Source organism: Lineus longissimus, chromosome 8 (genome assembly GCF_910592395.1).
Source record: "Lineus longissimus chromosome 8, tnLinLong1.2, whole genome shotgun sequence".
Lineage (NCBI taxonomy): Eukaryota > Metazoa > Nemertea > Pilidiophora > Heteronemertea > Lineidae > Lineus > Lineus longissimus.
In genome coordinates, this window is record NC_088315.1 from 8,986,017 (window position 1) to 8,993,203 (window position 7,187).

The window sequence follows — 7,187 nt, forward strand, 5'->3', positions numbered from 1 at the left end:
CCGGGACGGGGACTAACAATCCCCGATACACTGGCACCCGGGCACCTGAATACCCAGAAGGGTAACAGGCCCAATTAGGGGGCTGGAAAGCCCAATAATGATAAGAAAGACGCTAACAAGAGCGGCAGAGCCAGCATCTTGAAAGGCCACACAAAAGAAGTGAACAATAAGAAAATTTATATTTATTCTTGGTCACGTGACCGGAGCCTGGAGCGAAAAATTTTTGGGCGAACGGCGGAGAAAAAGCGTTCTAAAGTGGCGAAATCAGGGAAAGATGAGTAAAGGAGTGGTCTCACCCGCTTCCTGAGATCGACAGCTCCAAACGGACGTCCGGAGAAGGATCCTTCTCGATACTGTCACGGAGAATTCGACGTAAACAGCAGCAGAAACTCAGAGCTTGTGGTACAAGGCGCCGAGGAAAAAGTACTGGCAATATGGCGGCTTGCACGGTTGATGGGCTGTACAGGGGCGCCGCCTGGACGTAGCCTTGTGAACTGGCTGGTTATTTTTCTAATGTAATTAGTTAAATAATTCCTCGGGTAGATCCGATATGAGTACATATGCAAAAGTCTGACCTGGGTAGGTATGAACTAATAAAATCACATTTCCACAGGAAATGGGAATTCTGGTTCTGGACCAAGAGCATCGATTCAGTATTTTATGGGGTGGGGGTGGGGTGGGGGGGGGGGGTATATTACCATTTGGTGTCTGGAAAAGGATTTTTTTCATGGCAACATATAATGTTAGGCAATTTCCGTTGAATATTATTGTCTTTGTTGGTTGTAAATGGGGGTGGGGGACTAGTTTCTGAATGTTCATAGAATGAAATGAAGCTCAATGTTGTCTTAGTCTGTTATAATTGCCAAAGCCTTCCAAAGCGACTTCTCAACTTCTCAACATCTCAGGATGTCATCCTCAACTGTAACAGTGCAAAAAGAATTTGGAATGATCTCCCCATCTTCACTGTACTCATTCAAAATAAAACCGTCCTCTGTGGGGGAATGATAGTGCTAAAATATAACACTAAGCTCAACAAGTTTTAACTTGAAGTTAACATAAGGATGAAAATCCAATAAAGATGCAGTAGGTGCGCAAACAGCAACAAGATCTTTGTTTACATCCTAAGTAAAATGTTAACATCTTAAGTAAATTTAAAGAACATTAATTCACAAGTCTTATTTCGAACTCTAAATACAAACTTATTTGGTGGGTGGCATGGGTGAACATCGAGCACCTCTTCTAGATATCATGCTCCTGCACACTCAGTGGGTTACTCACTACTGGTTAGGGAACAAAGTTCAGTAGGACTAGAAGCAGGATGAAAGAAGTCTGACATGTCGGGATGTCTGAATTCATTAGGCCCTACATAACAAGTAGAGCCATAGGTTGGTATGCTCACCAGAATCATCAAAGGTTGCAAAGGGGTCCTCTTCCGCTACATCAGAATGATCGTCATCCTGATACGGATCCTGCCCGACTGGTCCTGAAGGGTTATCCTTAACATCAGCACGTGCAGCTGCAGAGCCAGAGGGGACCATGGTGTCGACAATGTTGACGGGACAATGGATCGGCCGTGCAGATAACACATCATTCAAAATCACAAACTCTTCATTGTTTACATTGTTCCGACCAGAGGTGCCGGAACGCCCAAAGTTTGTCTTGGCTTTCGACCAGTCCGACTTAAGTGATTTCAACTTATTTCTACACTGCTCTTGGGAGCGTTTGAACCCGCCCCTCACCTCCAGCAGTTCAGAAACTCTGCTGTAAATGGGCAAATTCCTATGCATCCCCTGCAACTGCCCTTCCACGTCTTCATCTCGCCATATATTCAGCAGGAGCAGGATTTCTGCCCGAGTCCAGACACTCCCCCGATTGTTTGCCATGTTTCGGAGTGAAAATTGATCGAATATTGATGAAATAATGATGATTTTGACACGACAATGACTGAATTGATAGAACTGTAGAAGTTTGGCGCGGAGAATTAACGGAAGAGGAAGTGCGCCGGGTGCATGCGCAGTGCGATCGAAATTCTTAATTCGTATTGTATGGCAGGGGAGTGTAAATGGGGGGGGGGGGGGGTGTTAATTATACTAAACGATGAGGAATGAGAGAAATGATGGATGTCCGTCCAATCCGGTTGTAAGGTGATGATGATGTATCCGTCTTAGAGAGTCCGTTGTTTGGGGGGAAGACTAGCCTATGGGGAGATCGCTTGTGAGAAGGCCCAAGATTGCCCCGTGTGTGTGTGTAGCCTGCCGCAACCGAAAATAGAACCAAAGTCCACGACTGAAATTAACAACATAAAGAGTTTATTCAGTAATCCAATATAACACTGCATGTGATAAGTCAGGGATGTTAAAACTACAAATAACTGTCAAAGTAATTCCAAGATAGTGTAAGTCTCGGTAAAGCAATAAGTGTTCCTGAGAAGGCTAGTCAGTTAAATTAGCCTTTTGTGAAGCAGTCTCTTTGGGAAATCTTTGTAGAGAGCCTTTCAGAAGGAGCGAGAAAAGGAGTGTGTGTGATATGGCGGTGCATTTTCTTAAATACTTGCCCGCTCCTATCGACCTCGGAAGATCTAATATTGATCAACTTTTACTCAGGAAATTACATTGATTTACCATCGACCCGGTTATCGATCCTCAAGGTGCCAAGAATTATTATTTTGGTCCTTGGTCCGAGAAGAACGATCGATATAGAGTGTTGGTTAAGTAAATTATTAAACAGTTGGCTTATTGATCGTTAGTTTCTGAGGTCGAGCAGTTACCGTATGCATTAACATTGCTACCTGTCCTGGAATCGGGTTAACATCCTTACAGTATCAAGCGCGTCACACTTGAAATCTCTATACGGTTTCGTTGATTCGGATTAGCTGATTCGCATTCAATTCGGTTTAAGAACCGTGTTTGTTAAAGCGGATTGAGATTGGTATGAACCGAATTGAGTGTGACGCCCCAATACGTATCAACTTTTTAATTCTAATTCAATTTGTGTTAAAACCCCAGTGTGACCACGGCTTTTGAGAGTCTGTTGACTAATCTTCACAACACGTCCGGCCACTTTCCTGGTCTTCTTGGCAGGCTCGGGTTTAATAGTGTCTGGGAAATTGGGCTCTTGAACTTCCACCTGACTAGGAACTTGGTTGAAATAATGCTTGAGTGTCACATGTTTCATCGTAACTTGACCCTTATTTTCGAAATAGATGATTCGGTTTCTTGGGGATGACAGCAGCTGTAGTGGGATGCCTTTGAAATTCTCTGTGATTAAGTTTGCAGGTTGGAAGGAGAGGTAACAGAGATAACCAATACGGAAAGATGGATTGCTCAATACACGGTGATTTCTTGATGTTAGGTAGGGACGGCTGTGATCATTGGAGATGAGCGAAAGGACGTCAAGTTGAGGTTGAACAGAAAGTGGTCTGGGTAGTTGTTGTAAACCTTGTTAATTGTATCCATCCAGAGGCTTTCCCTCAAGGCGGAAAGAACGTAGATCCTCCTCAAGTTTAATAACTGGTTGCACAATAGGAAATTTTTTCAACTTACGAGAATCTTTTGCAATCCTGACATGTGATATTTGACGTTACAGATTTTTCTGACTGAAGATCGGGATGCTTTAATTTCTTATGGCGCCACAAGGACTGTCGACTGGCAAGTTCCATATTACAGACTGTGCATAAATGCTTTCCATTGGTCGTTTTGGCGGTAGTCTGGAAATTAAATGAAGCCGTGTAGCTATTAAAGGATAGCTCCTGGAATAAATCGTTGGCAGCCTTTTTGAACGAAACCAATGGAAATGTATTAAATGAGTATTCCTCTTTATCACAAACCTTTTGAAAGTGGAAGAAATATTATAGTTCAGGAAGAAAAAGTGATATTAATAGTGCCTATTTTACTGACATGAACGACGCCATTTTAAGTCAAATTTCCATCGGTGATGACGCGGTGTGTGCAATGGCAGTGATTGGCTGAAATTCCGAAGCACCGATCGTGCATATCGTGCGCAGTGTGTGAATCCATGTCAATATCCGTTTCTTCGCGATTCACATCTCTCTCGCATGTCTCAAGATTTTACGCAATTAAATCTTTCTAATTTCGTTTTATTTGGACATTCGCGTAATATATGGATTGCTTGAATGCAAAATGCCTCGGTGCATGGTCCTCATTTTGGCCATCAACATCGGGTCCAGCTGCATCTTCAATAGCTTGAGCCATAGCGGCAAGCTCCCCCTCTTCATATTCTGGCTCAAACTGGTAGCCCTGTACACCAGCATTTCCCCCTACATCCAAATCTTCATAACTCCCGCTGCTCATCGAAGTGTCACTGCTGTCAACGTAGCTTTCATCATCCGAAGCCGCCATGATAACAATACAATAACACGATCTCAAAATATCAATCGGCTGACTGCTATTGTGACAATACTGACATGCGGTGAATTGCACACGTGACGTCACGACTCTCCGGTTTTGGAGGAGAGGTCGCGAAAAAAGTGAGAAAATGGCGCCCTCCATAAACTCTGTGTTTAGTGGTTTGAAAACACCTTTATGGTACAAACGCAAATTTTTGAGCGATATACAGTCCTATATTGGAATAATAATGATATACGGAATATGCAGGTGCGTTAGTTTTCCCGATTATCGCTATAGCGATTTATTCCAGGAGCTATCCTTTAAGGGGAGACACCTGGTTCCAAGAAAAAAATTTTATTTTCAACTTTATTAAACTGTAGTGCCGGCCACTTTTAGCGAGGGGCCGGACGGGGTGACCCACGGGCTGATACAGGTGTGCACTACCACAAATATTCAGGTGCGAGCATGATACGGTGCATTATGCATGAAATGTGCACGAAACCGGACAAGATACGTGATGAACTTACTTTATTGACTTCTGTTGTTTTCTGCCCCGAGACTAGGCCTGGGAGGGCTTTTATGCGGTCCAGGAGTGACGTCACTGGGCCCTCCACCTGCTGACGTCACGGGATACCGGCTGTTGGCGACGCGCTCGGTACCCCTCCGCACCACATTCCTCCCCCTTAGGTCGTCTCGGGATTTGGGATGATGATGGTGATCACAGTCTTCTGGGGGCTGCATGATCTTGTCGATGAACGTATTTACAATGTAATTCCCTGCACGAGCCTCCTCAGCCTTTTTATATCCGAAGAGACACGCCGGGTTTTTACCAAAAAAAACTTAACCCCACTCGGGCCTATAATATGTATGAAAAAACTAGACTTTATAGTATATTATACAAAACTTGGACTGTGAATGCCCAGAAGGACCCCTCAGCTCACAAAGTCCGAAGAGCGTGCTACGATGGGACACTCAGTTCCAAGGGCACTTTAGATCATGATTATAATAACTATATACACGGAGGGAAGTAGGAATGTCCTTAAGGACCCCTCAGCTCACAAAGTCCGAGGAGCATGCTAAATTAGGACACCCCGTTCCAAAGACAAGCTAATAGATACATAAAGGAAACTGGAATGTCCTTAAGGACCCCTCGGCTCACAAAGTCCGAGGAGCATGCTAAATTAGGACACCCCATTCCCAAGACAACTTAATTTTAATACAAAAAACAAGGGGCTCCTCAGCCTTTGATTGTCCGAAGAGGCCAAACCCGTATAAGTAAACTGAGTGTAAAACCCTCCCCAGGTCATTGCCGTCCGGAGATTGGACCAAAGAACGCAACATAGGATTACCATGATACTGTGACGTGGGTGGCCCACGTGATATAATCGGTTCCAAACCGTCCGATAAGTCGAATTCAGACCAGCCTCTTGGATCGTGCGATGGCGTGCTTACAACTTGCGGTCGCGCATCAAAACCTGGCGGAGCTCGCGCAGTGGGCCTAAGAGAATAACTCCCATTAGGAGCTAATAGGCCTACAGTACGGCCTAATTCCTTGACATTGGCAGGAGGAGGGTTCCCCCAAGTGATATTACGTTCCTTTGGATGAACACTCTGGTCCTTCGATGGAGAAGAGAAATCAATGATGGACAAGTTACGCCAAATGTCAAGGGTCCTATAGTTAAAGACGGACAACAAGTTGTCGTATGAATGGAATATCTGACCCCGCGCACGCGCCTCTTTCAAAGATGCCAACTCCGTCTGACTCGCCGGAGCGGCAGAAGGAAAGCGAAGTAAACGATTTAATTCCTCATCCGAGGACTTGTTTATTGAAACCTGATTGTCATAATCTTCCGAAGCGGAAGCAAATTTAAACGCCATGACGAAAATGGTAATATAATAATATAATAATAAGAACTAGGCGGACGAAATAGTAATATTACGAAATCAGAATAGAAATTCTAAGAACCGGGCCTAGGTATTCACTAGACGAGAGAGAAATAATTCAAAGGCCTAGACGGGTGTGGCACACAATAATAATTCACAATCTGACTAATGAAACTGATACGACTGAATATGCGGGTACGTAGCCGGTGCTCGGTACAAAAATACAGTGCGGAATAAACCAACAAATTCAAAATGTGCAAGTGAAATATTAGTCGCAAACTTTTACAAAACTTCAGATACGAGAGATACTAATTGCCACACCCAAAATGTCTGAGCTAAATATATTTACTAAGGCAAAAACGCATTCGCCCGAAGTTGTCAGCACAGTGCAGTGACTTGCACCGTCGCAAAACTACAGCCGCAGTGGGTTCGAACTAAGAAATCCTCGTCGCCAATTGTCGTGCCGGCCACTTTTAGCGAGGGGCCGGACGGGGTGACCCACGGGCTGATACAGGTGTGCACTACCACAAATATTCAGGTGCGAGCATGATACGGTGCATTATGCATGAAATGTGCATGAAACCGGACAAGATACGTGATGAACTTACTTTATTGACTTCTGTTGTTTTTCTGCCCCGAGACTAGGCCTGCGAGGGCTTTTATGCGGTCCGGGAGTGACGTCACTGGGCCCTCCACCTGCTGACGTCACGGGATACCGGCTGTTGACGACGCGCTCGGTACCCCTCCGCACCACATTCCTCCCCCTTAGGTCGTCTCGGGATTTGGGATGATGATGGTGATCACAGTCTTCTGGGGGCTGCATGATCTTGTCGATGAACGTATTTACAATGTAATTCCCTGCACGAGCCTCCTCAGCCTTTTTATATCCGAAGAGACACGCCGGGTTTTTACCAAAAAAAACTTAACCCCACTCGGGCCTATAATATGTATGAAAAA